Source organism: Ambystoma mexicanum, chromosome 14, assembly GCF_040938575.1.
Source record: "Ambystoma mexicanum isolate Mex_15411 chromosome 14, UKY_AmexF1_1, whole genome shotgun sequence".
NCBI lineage: Eukaryota > Metazoa > Chordata > Amphibia > Caudata > Ambystomatidae > Ambystoma > Ambystoma mexicanum.
In genome coordinates this window covers 399,538,658-399,556,504 of record NC_090940.1, presented here as the reverse complement: position 1 = coordinate 399,556,504, position 17,847 = coordinate 399,538,658, and the positions used below count along the sequence as shown (strand labels likewise).

General features: G+C 43.3%; 1 protein-coding gene across 1 annotated transcript in view; it reads left to right on the top strand.

Annotated features, from left to right (window-relative positions):
- Positions 1-17,847, top strand: part of PLCB2 (phospholipase C beta 2) — a 1,211,696-nt gene that overhangs the window by 687,365 nt on the left and 506,484 nt on the right. The window lies entirely within an intron of this gene.

Here is a 17,847-nt window from a genome sequence, read left to right as displayed (position 1 = left end):
CTGTTGGGAGCGGGTGGGTGCTCCGCACTATCCAACCGAGCCACATTTTGAAAATGTCACTTGCGTTATAAAACGGGCAGTGCATGGACTCAGAGGAACCAGCCAATCAGAGTGACCGAGAATTGAGTGCGTGGTTTGCTGGAAAGAAGTGCACACCGCCCAATCTGCGCGTACAGACCATTTCAGCCCCCAGATTGGACACACAATTTCAGAGCATTTTGATTGGGACAAACGCCAGCTATTCCACATGATGAGAGGCGCTGGGAGAAGAACTATCATCCGAGGCTGTCCTTCCAGCTGGAGGAACCATGTCAGGAATGGAACATCCGCCCCATTTCAATATGCTGCCTGGAGCAGGGGTGGGCAGGTGCTCCCTTCACCCTTATCTACTGTATAACCGATTGCTGGTTTTGGAGCATTCCCATCATGAGCACTGCTACCAGCCTCCAAGTCTCTTAGCGGAACACAGCCTTGATTTTGGTATGTAAGGACTGGCAAAGGGCTCTCGCTGTCAGTGCGTCTAGCTTTTGCTGGTGTTTGCCAACTCTTGCCTTATCTGGACCTTAGCTACATTTGCTAGTAGCTTTAAGGGATGATGGTCTGAACATGGTATCCTGGTAAGAATTGATATCCTGTTGCTAGTTTTTCAACTCCCCAGATAAACTAAGAGTAACCATTTTCTGGGTTTCAAGCAGAACCCAAGTCAGATAAAAATCGTGGAAAGCCAAGAATGCCAGTGATATTAAGAGGCTGGAAATGAAGATTGGCTCCAAAGGTGAATGATTGGATGGATGAAATGTTAAAACTGTCTGACATGGAAAGGTTGATTTATCGCCGGAAGAAATCATTTGGTTATTTTGAGAAGATATGGGGTACATTTCTGGACATGTACTAACTCTGCATTATAGTTTTTTCTATGGGGTCAGAGGGGGAAATTCCTTGACAAGTATTGGCCTTATAATGTCTTTGCATGGAGTTGTAAAATGCACACATTGTTAGTAAAAATAAATAATCAAAAAAAGAATGCCAGTGCATTTTTCCTCTCCATTCAGATTGTAATTCCTGAAGCCCACTAAAAGATTTTCCATGGTATCATAATCAAAACCGAGAAATGATTACCCTCTTTGAATCAGTGCCCAATGGCCAAATCAATTGAGCGTGTATCCCTTTGCAAGTGTGGGGGTATGATGACAGGTGTGAGAGTGAAGCCTCAACAGAGAGATCGAATTTGGCATGTTAATAGATGAGGGGGGTCTTAAATTGCCAAGGATTTGAAATGTGCCTCATTGCAAGGTGATGTGCAGGATAATGTATTGACTATTAGAATGAAAATGGAAGGCTGTATGTCGATTGCTCGAAAAAAACTGCTTGAATTTATTTAGCTTTTTTCTCAATTTGTTTACCACAGGCTATGTTGCAAACCCTGCACAGAATGCCCACCACACCTCCACCAATTTTGCCTGACCCACACCCACCATCTACATTTTGGTGGAAAAAATCTCTCACAGATCCACCTCACCGATGAGGCCCAACAAGGCTGAAACACATGTCTAGGGGTTCTGCTGGTACTCTTGTTCAAAGGAGGTTTGCCTGGCATTTCGTGCTGGACTGCCCTTGTGGGGGGACAAAGACTAGTATGCAAATGGATATTCCTCCTTTGTGAAAAGTACAGTGAGTAAAAAGCGATGGCTGCAGACTCTGAAAGTGGATAAACACAGTGGAGTAACGTTGATGAAAATGTTGGGGGGGGGCATGACAGCTGAAAAAAAGGTGCCCCAGCCAAATTAATGGGGACAAAATGGTGTACCATGAAAGTTGGGGGGACAAACACCCCCGTGCCCCCCTAAAATTACGCCCATGGATAAACAACACAGAACAGGTTATCATGCCATGTTCTTTCTGGAGAGGGGCACCTGCTACCTTTTTTGTATTTGATTTTAAATACAACACAACTCTATCAGTTCTACCCCACTGTGGAAAGAATATTCTGTCCAGATTCTTAGTACTCACATTCACCAAAGCTGGTACCTCACGTAATAGAAGTAGAATGTTAGTTCGATTCAATGTTATAGAGGTGTATCAGCCATTACACTTTTAATTAAGATGTTCAACGGACTTGATGCAGACATTTCTTTCCGCCTTTGCCATTGTGAATTTAAGGGATGATGTAGTTCTTTAGGTCCCCTTTGGCTGTCTTATAAGTCCTCCCCTTTCATGGATTTCCCTATTTGATAACAAAGGGGAGTCTTCCAAGACCGAGTGCTTGCATACATTCCTTAAACACTAGAGAAAACACCTCAAGATTGATTACCCCTCTCTTCATCCCCTGTGGTTCAACAGGTCTAGAAACATGTATTTCTACTTTCCTTTCATCAAGTAGAAAGACAGGATCTCCATGAAAGTTACATTCTCAAAAACTTTGCAATTTTATTGATTTGTGACAATAACATCTAAAATCAAAATATCAAACACATGATCAAACAAAATGACCATAAGTGCGAACAAATGGGGTTAGTAGGTGACATTGGTTGACCTCCACCATTGTAATCCATACATATTGTGTATTAATAGAGATTTAAATGGGAAACAAATTATTAAGTCTTCCCCGTATATCAGTTGGGGATTCTCAACTTAGTATATGTCACATGTTATTGTTTGAAGACCTCTAATGGGGTATTCTAACATGAGTAGATGAAGCTTGGTATTAATGCTTCTTCAAAGGTCGACATATGTTTCGGCCTTCACTGTCCAAACTGTACTATCTCTAGTGCTGTTGGTGTACTATTTGTTGAGGCCATCTTCAGGACAAATTACTTTGAATCAAGAGTTCAATTCTAACCCAAACGATCTTGTGGTCATTTCCACTCTAAAAAAAAGTCAAAGACAAATTGTCAAGAACTTCCCTTAAAACATTTTTTTAAACTTTCCTTGGAGATGCTGTCTAGAAATCCTTCTATTAAGTCTTTGATGTGCACTGACCTGTAGAACAACTTTGTTCTGGGACTTGAGCTTGATTGTGACTGACTTGTTTATTGTAATCTGTCTCTTCGGGGGTCCGGCAGCTACCCATTAAATGCCAATAGCATCAGTTTTTCTATTTTCTTTTATGCATACTGGTTAATCTTTGGTTATGAATGTTATTTGAGTTTGTACGTTAATGGCTCACCTGCTGTTTGGTCGGGTAAGCGAAATATTGATGTCTCGATTTCTTTGTTATTATTTTCTACCAGCGTTTTTTCTTTTAATGGGACGTGCCATCTTGTTTTGGCAACAGTTGCTTAAAGTTGTTCCTCAAACCATCTGTGGATAGGGCTACTTTTATTGCAAGCAGTATAAACTACACCGACATTCAACCAAAATATCACGTTTATGTCATATGATTCTGGCCATTTTAACTTATCTGTTTTGTGGCAATTGTGTTTTCTTTATATGGTGCTGTTGTATGACCTTCTTATAATAGTTGGTCACATCCATTATAAACATGCCTACTCACTCCTCAATATGTTTGCATTGTGCACGCTTATGTATATCTTGTTGTTCTCGTAGTCTCTTACCGGGTTTTCGATGGAGAGCTGTGTATGTTGTGGCCTCCTTGGCATCTGCCAGACGCGTCTGTGCAGATTCGTGCTCGCGAGCGCAAGTTGCCGTGTTTCTTCATACTGTGCATGCGGTCACGTGACACATCGTGCGGCACGTGATCGCTGCAGAAAGGTTGTCATTCTGGATACTGATATTTACTAACTTCTCTCTTTACAGAGTTTTAATTCCATCTATGTTGAGAGTACATGCACTATTATTGCCTTTTGTTCATTCGCATGGGTAATTTACAGTTCTGGAGAAAGTTTGCTATGAGTATTATATCTCGATCGTATCAGACTGTGAGCAGCCGCTTTGATCAAAGCGGCTTGAGTTTTTATCACCCTCTCCAGTTTCAAAGGTCTATGGAAAAAAACCTGGTGGAAAATAATAACAAAGAAATCGAGAAAGCAATGTTTTGCTTACTCAACCAAATAGCAGGTGAGCCATTAACCTACAAACTCAAATAATATTCACAACCAAAGATTAACCAGTGTGCATAAAAGAAAATAGACACACTGATGCGATGCTGTTGCTATTTAATAGATAGGTGCATGGCCCCTGAAGAGACAGACTACAATAAACAAGTCGGTCATAATCAAGCTCAAGTCCCAGAACAGAGTTGTTCTACAGGTCAGTGCACATCAAACACTTAATAGAAGGATGTCTAGACGGCATCTCCAAGGAAAGTTTTAAAATAACATTTTAAGCAAAGTTCTTGACAATTTGGCTTTTACATTTTTTTAGAGTGGAAATGACCACAAGAACGTTTGGGTTAGAATTGATCTCTTAATTCAAAGTAATTTGTCCCGGAAGTGGCCTCAACAAACAGCACACCAACAGCACTAGATATAGTGCAATATGGACAATGAAGGCCGAAACATATGTCGACTTTTGAAGAAGCATTAATACCAAGCTTCATCTACTCATGTTAGAATACCCCATTAGAGGTCTTCAAACAATGACATGTGACATATATTAGGTTGAGAATACCCAACTGAATATACGATGAAGACTGTTAATAATTAGTTTACCATTTAAGTCTCTATTAGTACACAATATGTATGGATTACAATGGTGGAGACTAACCAATGTCACCTACTAAGCCCTTTTGTTCGCACTTATGGTCGTTTTGTTTTATCATGTGTTCGATATTTAGATTTGAAATGTTATTCTCACAAATCAATACAATTAAGTTTTTGAGAATGTAACTTTCATGGAGATCCTGTTTTTCTACTGGATGAAAGGGAAGTAGAAATACATGTTTCTAGACCCGTTAAACTACAGGGGATGAATAGAGGGGTAATCAATCTTGAGGTGTTTTCTCTAGTGTCTAAATGCTCTCCCTATTCTTTCAAGATTGATCCCCCGAAAATAAAAAAACAGGGAGTACCCAATTTTTCTTTCAATACATTCCTTAAAGTCAGGATATCCTTTGCATATAACGAATGTTGTAGTCCATGTTGTCTCTCTTCTCTGGGACCCAAGTTTGCCGGCTGGGCCCTGTGTGTGATCCCGATGTTTATTTTACTGTAAGATCGTGCTGGGACATGACAGACATGTGCTGCTAGTCAGTGATCAAATGTGTTGCTACAAAGCACTGGTGCAAGGGTTTCAGAGCTATAACATCAGAAGGACCCAATGTAAGGACTATCACCCTCTCTCCATTCCCCTGTGAGGTTGAAGCAATATTGTTTGTTTTAGAAGGTGCCCCGATTGCTTGAGTCAGCGGTTTTGACAACACAGTTTTTATTGTAGGTTGCGCCAATAAGGTGCACAGAAAGTTCTGTGCAACTTGTTTGTTTACCTGTTTAGATGATTTATTTTTAGATTTTTTTCTACATCAACCCCTTTTGGTTTTCCATCTAAGAATGCACCCAGAAGGTTGAAGGGGCTCAGTCTCTTGAGCAAGTGGGATTTCATCCACCCAAATGCAATCCTCCATTTCCCTGGGCATCCTCTTTTTGTTTTACAGGATATGGTTCAAGTGAACTTAGGGAGCGCTGGCTTAGTCCAGAAGGAGTCATGACTATTGGTCCCAGTATTATTTGCTGCTCTCTGATCGCCTGAGATGATTTTGACCCTTTTATAATTCCTGGCACTTGATCCAAAAGACCGTATACACATACCTGTTTCACTTCATATTGCTCTTGGCTTGCCACCACTTCCATCTTACTTAGCGGTTCTAATTCTCCTCTTGTTAGTGTGTGTTTTTAATTGTTAAAGAGGAGAACTTCTTTAGCAGCCAAGTGTAAATTCTTATGGTCATATTTAAAGGAGAGTGACTCCAGCATCACCAAATGAGCTTTTGTTTCCGCTTGAATATTTTCATAAAGCGATATCAGGATTCAAAGAACTTGATTGATTTCAGTAAACAGTTTGTCGCGGTCTGCCCGATACCCCTCTCTCATTCCTTGCATGTCAGCCGAAGGTCATCTAGGTGGAAGAAGTGTAGGGGAAACGGGTGGAGGTGATTCGAAAAAATTAATATCTTGAATGAGAGTCACTGTTTGAATATGGGATGTTAGATGATAAAGTCAGATCCGGTGGAGTATCATCCATATTCAAATCGATGCGGACATTTTATTTCCCTCCCACCAGCGGTTGTTCAGCCCGATGATAAGGATCTATTTCCTTTTCAAGTTGTGTAAAGGTACATTTAGGTTTTAATGGCTTTTGTGCTTTTTCTCAGAGGGTTCCCTTGTTGGCGGCTTCTTTTGGGAACTCCTCATTAGTATTTCCAGCCTGCGAGAAAAAAGAAGTAATTAGATTCCTCCTCTTGTTTTTGCTTTTTTTTGCTATTTCATTCAGTTAGAATTCATTTCGATTATCACCTAATCCGGGCTGCTCATCAGTCCGCTGGCACGAATCCCTTTCATTAGGTGAGGGAGGAAGGGGTAGATTTATGGCGGTCAACATTTCAGCCTCTGTTATTGGTTGAGTTGAAGGTGATTCATATCATACTCCGATCCTGAGATCATGCATATTGCAAATCACTTGCAAATCACTTGCTTGTAGACAAAAGGTCAAACCCAGGCTGAGTTTATGGCAGGACCCTTTCAGTAGGCGATGCCTTCTTTTTTCCACCCAAAGCAGACAAGAAAGGGGTTCAAAGGCATGAAACCCCCTGTCACCCCTTTCTTAGGACCCCTTAACACTTACTGCGATAAACATACGGGAGTGTGGTCGAAGGTATTTTCAAAATGTACTGTAATAAAATAGCCGCTGCAAGTATCACCGAAGCCCCAAATAGTTTCAACAGTTTTCAACAGTTCTTAGTTGAGTGGCAGCCAGAGGGAGAAGGAGGAAGTCAATTAGATAAACATGCGGGCAAGGTTGTGATGTATTATCATGGCTCACCGTTAATGCTGTAGTGCCCAGGAAATTCAAAGTCCTCTTCAGCAACAATGGGGGTTCAACGTTGGTGACCGTTGGGGTGCACCAGAGACTGTCAAACTGCTGCAAACTCTGCACCAAACTCCGCAAAGTCTGCTTCATTAAGATATGCATCCAATTCAACCTCAAATCATGGAGAGAAATGGAAATGCAGTCAGAGACGTCTTTATAGGTGGGCAAAAAGGGCACATCCCATGGGCCCCCAATATGAGGGAACAGGGGCAAGCAGTGGTGGCTCATCGATCATTGAGTCTCGGGAGGATAGTTCAGGGGCAACACGCTCACCTTGGAAGCAAGACGACAAGGAGAAACACAGGTTCGATCCCCAGGTCCGCACTTTTAAACCTCTGTGTATTAAGCGTGCTATAAATAACTAATTATAATAGGTGACAGGCCATCTACCCACCCATTTGGGATAAGCTACCACTAATCACTCCCGCAGTGGCTGGTTGTGGCTGAGGGAGTGTTTCTGGGGCTGGCTTGAACTGTCAAACATGAAATGCGGTTTACCTTTGACAGTTTGTACCCCAGCGCACATACTCAATGGCCCGTGGCAGCATGGGGCGTTTTGCTTCCCAAGCCTTGCATTGCCCACTTGGGATGCAGGCTGGCGGTAACACAGTGTGTGAGGGGGCACTCCTCTGCCTCCCTGCACATTCAGAGCTGTTGGAGTGACCTCCAGGAGATGCTCTGGCTCCTGCATGCATGTGCAGGAATTATTAAGCACTCCCGGCTTCCTTGTTCTTGTTCATGTTGCACAGGAGCAGGCGAGCACTGGCAGAGTGGATTCTGGGTCGCGGTTGCAGATATGGAAAAAAGAAATCCGTGCAAGCATGTGTATGTTGGCTGAGAGTGCATTTGGATGCATGCATGAATGTGCATATATGGGTTTGTGAAAAATGGTCACTACCCTCCGCACATCCGCAAATCAGTGGCCCACTCTCGGGTCTCTGATTTTGGAGTACGGGGGAGGGAGGCCCCCAAATCAGAGTCCTGCTGACCAGCACGGTGAGCGCCGATCACTGTGCTGATGAGCGCACATTTGATTTGGGGATGAATCGATCAGAAGCTCGCTGGTTAAAGGGCCTCTGATTTGTGGGAACCTCCTTCCCCTGCACCCCTAAATCTGATTTGGGGATGCATTTTTTGCTGCGCATTAACGTTTTAGCTTTAACTTTGATGCCCAGTAAAAATGCCATGCCAGAGTCAGAAAATTTATCCAGACTGGCCGCAGCAATGCAGTCTAGTCTAGCCACATAACAACACTTACAATACATAATAAGTGTTATTACGTTGCTAGACCTGCATTTTAGTGTTGCCAGTATAGCAATTTCTTACTGTGCAATGACATTGTTTACTGAGCTTCTATCATAAAGCAAGCATGATAAGTGATGTTACGTGGCTGGACTGGCATTGTAGTATAGTCAGTCTAGCCATTTCTTACTGTGGGATGACATTTTTGTACTGGGCCTTTATCCGAAAGCAAACATGATACCTTTTATTACATGTCAGACAATCTTTCTTATTGTGGCATGACATTTTTTATGGCAAAGCCAACAGGACTATTTTCCTGTGTACAGGTACTGGCATGTATTGACAAAGCCAGCTTGGACATGTTTTCTTATGGTATTATTATTGGCATTATGCACAAAGCAAACATGAGTATGTACTTATATGTGAACACTCGCATGTGTATGTGCAGCCAGCATGGAAATGTATGGGCACAGCCAACATGAACATGTTTTATACTGGCATATGTTGTGGGGGAAAGGCAAAATAAAAATGCTTTCGAAAAATGCTCCTGAGCACTGTTGGTGACTTGCATCTATTGGATTCTTTCATGTGTTACCCCATTAACACAGGTGGTAAACTGTTTGGATTTTTACCCAATTTTTCACAGAACGTGTGCTGTACAATAGACCACTTTTATCTATTATTCAAAACATTTTCTCGTCGGGAGAACCGCCTAACCTCTGTTGGTTGGTTTGGGCTACCTCGCTAGGCTCCGTCGCTTTCATTTCTTTGTGACTAATATTTAGAACCGTCCAGTTAAAAAATTGCCCAGCTGCCACTGGAGCCCGGCTTTGAGGGGGAAGCGAAGCCCATTTGCAGCATATATATTATTAATTCTGTATTTTTCGCAGTGCCTGCTGGCCAGGTCACTAGGCCAGAAAACATGATGATTCCTTTGCTTTGATTATGAAATGCTGGGTTGCCTGGATGGGCGGACGGGCCTGGGTGGAACACTGTGCCTGCAGACACATTAAAAAAAAACGTTGCTGCTCCCCTCTGTGCCGAAGAAGCCCTCACCATAGAATGGCAACCAATTGGTTTTCTCTGATGGGGTATAACCACAAGTGATGGGTAGAAGGTTTTGAATGAATCTGAACCACTGGCATTGCTCTGGGCAACCTTCCACACCACCGTTCTTTTGCCCACCTGCGCCATTGCAAAAGGGGTCCAGCCATATGCAAATCAGTCAGGTACTGCCACCAATGGTAGCAGTCCAGCCCTAAATGCTAGGCCAGGCCCCCTCTGCATGGAAACACGTGCAACCCCAGCCATGTTTCAGCCTTGTTGGGCCTCCTCAGTGAGGTGCGGCTTGGTTCTCTATGGCGCAGCGAGCAAGGGATCCATGTCTGGGCATACCCTCTCTCACATAGTGAGACAAACTATAACGACAAAAGTGATGGGTGGAAGGTTTTGAATGAATCTGAACCACTGGCATTGCTCTGGACAACCTTTCACACCGCCGTTCTTTAGCCCATCTATGCCATTGCAAAAGCCGTCCAGCCATATGCAAATCAGTCAGGTAGTGCCACCAATGGTAGCAGCCCAGCCCAAACTGCTAGGCCAGGTCTCCTCTGCACGGAAACACAAGCAACCCCAGACATGTTTCAGCCTTGTTGGGCCTCTTCTCAGTGAGGTGCAGCTTAGTTCCCTTTGGCGCAGGGTGCAAGGGACCCATGTCTGGATATACACTCTCTCTCTGATGGGGGCCACAAGTTCACTGCTGGTGGTGCACTGGCAGCAGTGCGTAGACAGGATGACGTGAATAAAACGATAATGACAGCTGGATGGGTGGGCCAGCTTGGGTTCTGTTCAGATGGCTCTGCCCCCTGCTAAACTGGTGCTGCCCTGCCTCACACAGAAGCCAATCAGCAACATCATGACTCATACTGCTTCTAGCTTGCAGTGAGTCAATCAGACATTTTATCTCTGCTTGGCTGTCTTCTGTAATCCCTTCGAGACTGGGAGTGGGGGTGAATGTGATCATGGTCATAGAGATGTGTAATGTTTACATTTGTTTAACAACTACATAATCCATTGAAAGCCTAGATGAGTTTCTGTTGCTTTGCCTCGAGGTATGTAATCCCTTCATTTTGCTGGATGAGGGGGGATGTTGGTTCTCAGAGGGCCCAAGACTGTCCGTGCCCCCAGCCCCAAACACTGTTGAGATGGGCCTTGCATCCCGTGCTTGATTTACCCTAGAGTGTTCACGCTATTTTGGATGAGAGGGAGAAGGGGTTTCAGGTCGTTCCCATCAACATGACTCTGAACTCAAGAACCTGAGCGAATTCACAAGTTCGACTGGCGACCGATGTAGTACTGTTTCGGTGTAATTGTATAGAAGCAAAATTCGTAATTCCAAAATCCCAAAAAGTAAGTGAAACATTTTGCCAACATAATTAATAACTTCAAGTGGCACCATTCTTAACTTTGGAAAACTCCACAAAAGTATGATTATTCTAGTTTTAAAGACACTACTACTGTTTGACCCTCGACGTTGTTGACATTACATCCGATCATAAAGGGGGGGGGTTCATCATCAGATACTGTCACCTGCAGCTCTGTAGCATCATCTTACTTTCGTTGGTCAGAAATGGAAAGTGAAGTGGCACGCTCACAGGTATCAGCCAGACATTCTGAATGAAATTGATGAAAATGAAGATATGACCACTACATCAGTACCAAAACGGTGCATTCTATTCACTAAAAGAGGTCTGTCTGCTGAGCATTCAAATATGTTTTGTGTACTTTTTTAAAGACTTTGTGGAAAGCGTGTGGGACAGATGTTACAAATAGTGAGTGATCAGGGGAGTTGTAGTCCAAAACATCTGGAGAGCCAAAGGTTGCAGATCCCTGCTCTAGTGAGATGTCCTTGGTTTCACTTTGTTTATCTGCTTTTAGAAGGTTTACAAGGGCGTCCTACTTAAAAGCGACTTGACAGCAATAATGGAATTAGGCCAAATAGTAAATATGTAAAAAAGTGATTTGATCAACATCACACAATATGGGCAAAGAGGAGACACCATCAACATACATACTAGACCAAATCTGTGGTTTGGGTGGTCAGTATACCAGGGTCGTCCCTAACCCATGCTAATACCCACCATGTTATAGTCCTGCTTCAGTTTTCTTTGTAGTGTTTAATCGCAGTCTTTATCATGTTTCCAAGGGCTCCTCCAATGTAGGCAGGTAACCGATCAGAGCTAAAGAGGGTGAATGATTTGCCTAGATGACACTAGTTGGCCAAGTGCGGAAGCAGCGAGCTAGTTATTTGCCAAAGCACACAAGATTCGGGGCTGTAGTTTCCCTCAAACCTGGCATGACCCACTGCAGTATTTTGTAAATTGAACAGACATGCCTTGCAGCAGGTGCATTATAGCATCAAGCTGATATTGAACATTGCTATCTATAGTTTCATAAACAGTTCCACAGAAGGTGACTTTTCCGAATGGGCTTTTTTGTTAATATAGAGGCCTCTGTGGTGTACACAAAACAGCGATGGGGGAAACCTTTCAATCATAAACAAAGGACATTCCTCTGAGCAGGTTTTAATCCCACCATTTTACTATTAAATAAGAGGACTAACTCATAGAGAATAGTCTAGGCCCTGCCTATGAAGGGTGCAGCCCAAACTGTTGGGCTATGTCTTCTCTGCACAGGAACTTAAGCAAGCCCACGCCCAGCCCGCCGCGGGTATGCAATGATAACAAGTCGCCTGTGCAAAAAATTGCGGCAAAAATATTGTGGTTTGACCCGGTAAAGGTGTACCCCATTATACCATTTAAGTGGAGTGTGGGTTGCGGGGTGTCCCCAGCTTCCCTTAAATGGTATAATGGGTCTGGGGGTTGCAGGGGTGTCCCTCTGCATCCTTTACATGGAGTGCAGCGTCAAAACCACAGCCTTTTTGCCGTGATATTTTGCGTCCACGGCCATTTTTGCCGCGATTTTAACCCTTGGAACCCCACCCCGGTTTGGTGGCAGGTTTCTCTCTTCCGTCTCTCTCTTTGCAGCAGTGCTTTCCCGGAGATTCAGGATTGGCCTTCCTCTAAATACCTATATCTGGATTGTTTACTAACGGTAACACAAATCCAACTGTATTTGCATAAATAATGAGGAATCTCAGATACACGAGTAACTGATGTGTTATTTGCCACTAGTTCTCCACCTCCCACACGAGCTCCACCCCAATACCTTCCTCCTTCCTAATCCCCACTACAGCAGAAGGGTTGGCGCACATGTGTGCCCCCCTATTGTGCTGGAAGTAGACGGCTCACCTTACTCTAGTCCCAGCTCGCTCACACCACCGTGCTGCAGCCGGACTACCATGAAATAATCGAATGGAGAAATTACTGTCTTTTTTTTAAAAATAATGCAGGGGGAGGCCCCCCGCACCGCCTCCTCACCCTACCTTAACTATTACCCTAACTCCCCCCCCGACACCTATTTCTTAGTAAAATATCCCAAAATTTTGAAGAAAATGGGTAAATAAATGCGGTAATTTCTCCATGTGTTATTTTAAATTCAATCACTTCTGCAGATTCCGCTGCAGCCGGCTTCCCAGGCTTCCTTCTTGCTCACAGTCACTGCATGCTTGAGCCTCTGTGGTCTGTATCCCGTGCAGGCTATCTGCATCCAATTCCAGAATCTTGGCCACTCACAGGGACTGGGCTCTTCTTCTAGGCACTCTCACCATTGCGGATGACGAGTCAAGGTGGACACCTCAGCAGCACCAGTTTGGGGGTAGTGGTGGCGGAGAGGGTGTAGGCTCTGGAAATTCTGCAGGTCCCATCAGCAACAAAAGCGACATTCACAGCAACACTGCACCTACATGCTAAGCCCCAGTGGCCGGTTGAAGATAGACATGTAACTGGCAGGCACCTGTAAACTATCTAGTTCTTGAAGTGGTGAAACAGCATCTTCACCATGCAAGTAGCTACCTGGCAGCCTTAAATTCCAGCCTTAAAGGAATGGTTTGGTCAAAATGTTTTATTGCCCCTATGGGTCGGCCATGTGTTTTTAAGCCTAAGTCGCTCGATTTTAGAAAAATTTCCTATGGACCTTACCCGAGTTTTCGTCCATTAAACGCAAGCGAAAACAGGCACCAGGGAGCTGCCATTTTGTGATAATCCTATCATTTCCCCCATCGCCCTGGCTGACCTGCTTTTGCGGCACTAAATCATAACCCCCGCCCATGAGCCTGACATTATCAAAACATTCATATTCCCCGCCTCTCTCCGTGATGTTACTGTGCTGCGTAGGCAAACGCGCCCAGTCGTCTTCTATGCGACTTCACACAGAACCCGGAAACCAACACAGATCAGCTCAGAAAACAGCGTGCCACAATTTGGAATATGAAACTGTACTTTAAAATCAAACAGCAACACGGTAAATTTGGTAAAGTACATTTATTTGACATTAAATGTTTATAGAACATTCAGCAATTGACATATGAACTCCGAAAGTCATTTATTTTCTTTTATCTCTATCCGCAAATCCTTAAAATGTTATTGTGAGTCACGCGCTGTTCCTTTATGGTACACAGGGTGTTGCTTTTCGTTCAAAGAGGCACTTTTGTCGCACGTTGAACCGCAAGGCTGTTCCATCAAGTAGGCACTAGGCCAGCGTAAAGGTTGATATGTTGCTTCTAGCCACTAGTACCGCGTAAGAGCCTATGGGCCCTTGGCGATCGTCCCATAAGATCATCAGGATTGTGCAGTTGTTTACATTATGCTGCAGCTGGCGGTTAAAAAAACCATCTGCCGGTGTCTGAAACTGGTGGCATGGGCAAAACGGGAGTATGTACCTATTTTGAAAACATAAAATTTATAGTTAGTCTCGCCAGCCGATCTTTATTAATATTATTCATTTTATTTATTACGGCCGAGCTGAAACTATTTGCTTTCAAGTATAGTGCAATGAAGTATGTTTGGCTCTAAAATCAATGCGAAAACTAACTAAATAAATCGAGGTTGGTACACAATGAGAAACGACTTTTTGTCTACATGCGTGTGGAATGTGGACCTGCATGCCCATGTGCCCGCCACAAGGATGATCCCACAAACGTTTTCAAAGCTCTTCATTCAATCATTTATTCATGCATCCATTCATGAATTCTTCATTCCGGTATAAAAGTGTCTAAAGAGTTACTTACATTATATTTGCAATTTCCATTGTGTCTCTGCGTAATGCAGTCCGTAAATCCCACTGTGCTCTTGACAACGATTTGTCGTATACTGAACTAACATGAGACTCGGTCTAGTTTAAGAATTTTCTGCCTTATCGTCTCAAACGTTATTGCACCTCCCAACCCCCCCTTCAAATGAAGTTCTTTCAGCATGGTCCCTGTCTCTCAAGGTCAAAAAACAATAGAACCTTATACTGCCAGTGCGAGTTGTGGGCCTCTTCAGGGCACGAGCTGAAAATCAAAGCCGCTGGCCTTCACTAGAAATTAGCATACATTCTTTCTTTGCATCATCCCATAGTAAAGCCATCTGTGAGAACTTGAAGTTTCGAATCCATCTATGTAGTGCGCCTCAATGTGCAAATGCGAACTGGTTTCTCTCTCATCTGCAACGGCTCGCTTGGCGCGTTCTAAGGCCCCAATTTTGTCCTCGTTGTCTGCGAGCTTTGAAGCCCCAAAGAACCATAACTATTGAGACTTTTAATTTTTTGGGGAAGGTCAGGTGAAAGTATAAAGTACCCGAGCAGTTGATTTGAAAGTGAGATTTATTGTTTGTTTGTTTTATTATTTGCAATACGCAAGCCTCCCCTCGGTTAACAGTGCCCAGCATTTATAAGAGATTGCGAAAATTAGTTACATCAACAAAAATATATACATACACAAATAGACAAGGTCAGCAATATGAGGTGAATAGAGAGAGAATTCAAAGATGACACCCAGGTTGTTCGCCACCCACCCAGGATGGTGAAGGTAGGGGTTAGGGTTAGCGTACTTTGTATGCACACTGTACAATAAAATGTATTTACAAAAAGACAATTGTATTACAATTATTTAAACCGGGATTTGTACTTCACAACCAACTCTCCTTTTTGTGGACATGGCGGAGTGGCAATGTTGGGTGGCAATGGATCAGTGCTCTGCACAGAAACGTTCAAAATTCCATATCTGTGCTTCTCTATTACAGCAACAATAAGGCTTTTGACAAAGTCGAACTCCATTTCCTCATAGACTGGTTTGATCACCCATTGCTTACTTATTTTTGAAAAGGTCTTAGTGTAGCGAGGCATCCTTACATTACCCTTAGTCCTAGATTTTTCACGGCCGAGATTCTCGTTATGGGCCCACACGGCAAGTAGAGTCCTATGTCTCATGCCCTGTATGCTGAAATGCAAGCGCTTTGGCCTGTACTTTAGGCACATATTGTGGAACACCTCCAAACCTCCTGTGTGACAGAATTCTGTCAGTCCCCTCAAATCTCTTGATAGAGTTTTATCGAAAACAATCTTCTCAATGGCATTGTGTGTCGGTGAAGATGGATTCAACCACTTCTTCTTCCGTGCCTCCACTGGGGATAAAGGGCCATGTTCACATTGGTGGAAATGTAGGTTTTCTGACCAGCGGTGCACGTTGGTACAGTGGTGCATCAGTGACCGCCATTTTTCAAGTAGTATTTCCACTGACCCTTCACAAGTTTTGGAGCTCCACCAAAGATGGTTGCAGATAGACTGGGACCACTCTGAAAAACTTTCCAAACCTTTTTTTTTTCCCTGCAGCCGAGATTTTCTTATTGATTGATTTAGCAAGATGCCATACGTCAAATTGATATTTAATATGTGGGAACTGCTCTCTCATTGTCTTGGCAATTGAAACGTGTCTGTCCGTGGCTATGAGGTCGATGTGCATTCCCCTCGATTGTGGATATTCCACTGATTTTATAAATCCTAGTTTCTCCATGGCCACTGAGGATGTACATTGTGTTACCTGCACGACCACCGAACTCACAATTTTCTTACTATCCATGTCCTGAAAGTGGTAGGTGCAGAAAATCCAGGGCTGTTGCACTGTCCATCGCCGGCTAGCCTGAATCGTTTGCCTTCGAATGTACTTGCTAGAGACAATTGTTCAATTTTCCAAGCATCACTAATGGCCGGAAACAGATAATCATGTTGGTATTTGTAGTACTGCGTTTTTTAAATGAAATGGAGTCCCACAAACTGAAAGAAAGACTCTAACTTTCTAAAACTGGAGCCACTAAAAAGTGATGCAGCTGCACACAGTAGATTGCCTGCTGGCAGTTTCCCCAGCATCGGTTGTGCAGACCATGAGAACGTATGATGTAATCTACAGGCGGCATGTATTGTGACATTACTGCCTTGTTTTTGACGAGTCACATGAATCAATGGCTTCCCACATACTTTCCCTCTGATGGAATGCCCACATTTCAGCATACTTATAATATCCATCAAACAACTGTTGAATACTATGTATTTGCCCTCTTTCATTAGACTGTCATCCTGCATCAAAGTTGATTCGGCCTGTGACGTTGAGGACATATCACCACATTTGAAAGAAATATCGCTGCTATCAAGTTCTGATGCATCGGTGAATGCTGCTGCTGGTTCATTCTCTGTCATTTCAATATCTGCTACCTCACACCTCAACATTGATGGGAGAACACAACAATGTCAACAGCTTTTTTGGTGGCAATTTTTTGGCGGGTGTATATTGTGTGAATTGATCTGCGACTAGTTCAGAGCTATCTTTAATACTTCCAGTATCATGTTGTTGCAGCGGTGCGGTCTTACTGTAGCAATGGTCCAATAAAACTTTGCTGGATTCTCCGGACACATTAATTTCATGTTCTGGCCATTGGACATGAGCATCCCGAGTCTCAACACGCCGCGTCTGAATTAATAGTTCCTCCATAGCCTCCATAGTGTAAATGGTCTGGCAAGCAACATCTCTCATTCGCTTCACTGTCTGTGTATGTATCGTTCGTAGGCCCACGGGTAACTAGAGGACAGATTGGAAAAGGGATGTTCAGTTTAAACACAAGATAAAGTATAGGACAATTGACTGGAAAAAAACATAAAATAGTCCCCAGCACAAAAAAAATTCTAAAGTTATGAACTGTTTGTAACTAACCTTATTTTGGTTTCTTTTCTTTACAACTTTTTTGACTCGACCTTCAACATCTGCACGCTGTTGCTCTGATACGTATCCGCATGTCTCCCCTTCCTCTTGCGCTGCAACGACTATATTTTCTGTATCCGCATAGACAGCACGGAATGAGGCTCCATCGACTCCCTGAAACATAGTATTTTCATTACTGTGTATCAAAATATTGTTTGCGTAAAATGCACGTGAAGACGAACACACATGTACATCTCAATAGCCACACATGATTTAAACATTGTATGGAACAATCAAACGACAAGTGTTCGAGCTCTGATGACCTAGTTCGATGGAGGTGTCAGTATACATACCTCTGGCTCTACATGGACTGCCACGAATGATTGTATTGAAGAGGAGGCATCAGCAACTCCCTGAAACACAGTACTTGCGTTAGTATGGTTTTCAATATCGTAAACATAACACACACTTGGGGTCGACGGCACAGGTAC